The following is a 3,452-nucleotide window of genomic DNA, read 5'->3' as shown; positions in this document are numbered from 1 at the left end:
TCTTGGGTAGAGTTTTAGAGGAAGGAAGAGGGAGATAATTAAAGGATAGACTAAAAGGATGAGATTGAAAACTAAAAGTTTGATCATGAATCTGGAATTGGTATTTTGTAATTGGTCATAACCCAGAAGGCCTTAAGGTTGGGCACGTATGCTGAGTATTTGAAGAATAAATAAAGTATTTTTGCTTCTCCTCTCTATGTTTATTGTTCTCTTTTTGGTTTCTATTGTGTCAACTCTAGGCAGGGTGGTTTGAGTAGTTGGGTGTGCCTTTGGCCCTAGTCTACTCTTTTCCCTCCTACATCAAGATGTGAAGATACGTGTTCTGATGTGATCATTGATGGTGGAAGTACTAAAAATATGTTGTAAAAAATGATGGTCACAAAGATAAGGCTAAAGAGGCAGAAACATCTACATCGATACCATATTTCTTGGGTGCAAGATGACCACAAGGTCAAGGTCAATGAGTAGTTCTTAGTGAAGTTCAAGATTGGAAGCTACTAAGATGAGGTACTATGTGACATCATACCTATAGACATATGTCATATCTTGTTCGGTAGGCCATGGCAATTCGACAAGAATGATTCACACAATGGGTGAGAAAATATCTACACTCTAACCAAGGATAGAGTGAAGCATAAGTTGAAGTTGCTAAAGGAGAAAGAAGAAAAAGTATTGAGCATTTCCAGAATATGTTTTATTGATGGAAAAGGGTTTCCCAAAGGTATGAAGAATGAGCATATGTATTTTTCTATAATTCCAAAAGATAGTAAAGTTGAAGTAGATGAGGAATCTACATAAGTTACAAATATGTTGGGAGTGTTTTATGATATTGTATCAGATAATGTACCTGATGGATTGCCCCCAATGAAAAAGATTAGTCATTAGATAGATTTAGTTCTAGGAGATAGTTTTCTAAACAAGGAAGTGCATAGAATGATACCAATAGAAAGTGAAGAGTTGATTAGACAAGTTCATGAGTTGTTATAGAAGGGGTTGATTTGAGAGAATCTAAGTCCATGTGTTGTACTAGCCATACTAGCACCAAATAAGAATGAAGAATGGAGGATGTGCATAGATTATCATTCTATCAACAAGATCACAATCAAGTATGGATTTCCATTGGCAAGGATGGATGAATTATGGAATATTTTCATGGGGCTGAATATTTTACTAAGATAGATCTAAATAGTCAATACCATTAGATTTGTATCATAGAAGGTGATAAGTGGAAGACCACTTTCAAGGAAAAAAGGATTGTATGAGTGGTTAGTCATGCCTTTTGGGAAAACCAATGTATCGAGCACTTTCATGAGGCTCATGAATTAGGTAATAAAGGAATTTTTGGGTAAGTTTTTCATCATTTACCTAGATGAAATTTTGATCTTTAGTAATACATTGGAGGAGCATTTGATCCATATTTGCAAGGTACTTGATAAGTTGAGGAAAGAAAAGTTGCTAGTAGTAAGCTTGAGGAAGTATATTTTTGTAAAGAATGAGTTGGTGTACCTAAGATTTGTAGTCTCACTAGAAGGTCTATAAATAGACCTAGAGAAAGTGAAGGCTACCCTTGAGTGCCCTACTATGAGGAGTGTGACAAAGGTAAGATGTTTTCATGGACTGGCTAGTTCTTGCAAAATGTTCATAAAAGGATTTAATAGTATTCATGGATCCTTGACTCAAACAATGAGAGGGTATATGAAAGAATTTAAGTGGACTTTAGGAGATTATAAGAGTTTTAATTTTTTGAAATAGAAAGTTTCTGAGCAACCTTTTTTAACACTTCCATATTTTAACAACATGATTCAAGTAGACTATGATGCTAGTGGTATTGCAATAGGAGCTATTTTGAGGCAAGAGGGTAGACCTATTGTTTATTTTAGTGAAAAGTTGAATGATACAAAAGGAGAATATTCTATTTATGATTAGGAGTTTTATGCTATAGTTGAAGCACTGAAGAAGTAGATAGATGATCTTCTTCATAAGGAGTTTATTATGTATACTAGTCATCAAGATTTGCAATATTTAAATAGTCAAGGAAAATTAAACCAAAAGAATTTGAAGTGGGTTGATATTTTGTAGATTCATACGTTTGTTTTCAAACACAAGAATGAGAAGTATAACAAAGTTGTAGATTCTCTTATTAGAAGACAACTTTTTCTGATAGAAACATAGATAGAGGTGGTTGGGTTTAAGGAACTTAGTACTTTCTATCTAGATTATCCTAATTTTGGTGAAGTGTGGAAGGCTTGTACCCAATTATTACTCTTGATAGGACAAAGTGTTTGGATTTCATGATCTGAGATAGTATGCTATTAAAAGGAAGCAAGTTGTGCATTTTAGGAAGTTCAATAAGAGAGAATCTTATGAAGGAGAAGCATAATGTAGGATTAGATGTAGATATTGGCATAGATAAAACTATAGCTTTGGTTATTGAGAATTATTACTAGCCATAGTTATAACAAGATGAGAAGAAGTTTGTACATAGTTGTAAAGTATGTCAAATGGTAAAAGGAGTGAACTACAATATAGGACTGTAACAACCATTAAGTATACCAGAGAAGCTATGGGATAATGTCAACAAGGATTTTTTTCTTTGATTACCATGGAAACATTGAGGGCAGCATTCTACGTTTTTGGTGGTTGGAAGGTTTTCAAAGATGACACATTTTATTCCATGTAAGAAGACTAGTGATGTTGTTCATGTGGTGGAGTTTTTTTTCTAGAGAATTGGTGAGACTACATAGCCTACCAAAGAGTATAGTTTCAAATTGAGATACATAATTTGGTTGGAATTTCTAGCATATATTATGGAAGAAATTGAAGACAAAGTTGAAGTTCAACTAATCACATCATCTAGAGACTGATAGACAAATAGAAGTTGTGAATCAAAGTTTCAGAAATTTACGGAGATGTTTGGTTGGAGACAAACCAAAAGGATGGGATATGATTTTTCCATAGGCAAAAATTGCATATAATAAAATTCTCAAAAAGAGTATTGGTAAATGACCATTCTAGATTGTATATGGGAGTAGTCTTAGAAATGATTCTAAGTTGAGGTAGTTGGATAAAGGAGAGATAAGTAGTGCTGAAGTAGAAGAATTTGTTGAACATTTGAAGAACATCCATGAGGATGTAAGGAAGAACATTATAAAGAGGAATACATATTATAAGGCTAAGTTAGATGTGAAAAGGAGGCATAACAAATTTTAGACTGAGATGAAGTCATGGTTCATTTGAGAAAGAAGCATTTTCTAGTGGGCACATATAATAAGCTTAAGATGAAGAATTTTTTACTATGCATGATAGTGAAAAGATATGATCCTAGAAATGCTTATGATTTGGAGTTGCCTACTAGATTGAGTATTTTTCCAATATCTAGCAATTTAGATTTGATAGAGTATTATGAAGGAGGTAAAGGAGATGAAGTTGCGGAAGAGAAATGGAGTATTCCA

This window comes from Cupressus sempervirens, chromosome 7 (assembly GCF_028749045.1).
Source record: "Cupressus sempervirens isolate cs-2001-9-10 chromosome 7, ASM2874904v1, whole genome shotgun sequence".
In the NCBI taxonomy this organism is placed as follows: domain Eukaryota; kingdom Viridiplantae; phylum Streptophyta; class Pinopsida; order Cupressales; family Cupressaceae; genus Cupressus; species Cupressus sempervirens.
Note: the sequence above shows the minus strand (reverse complement) of the source record.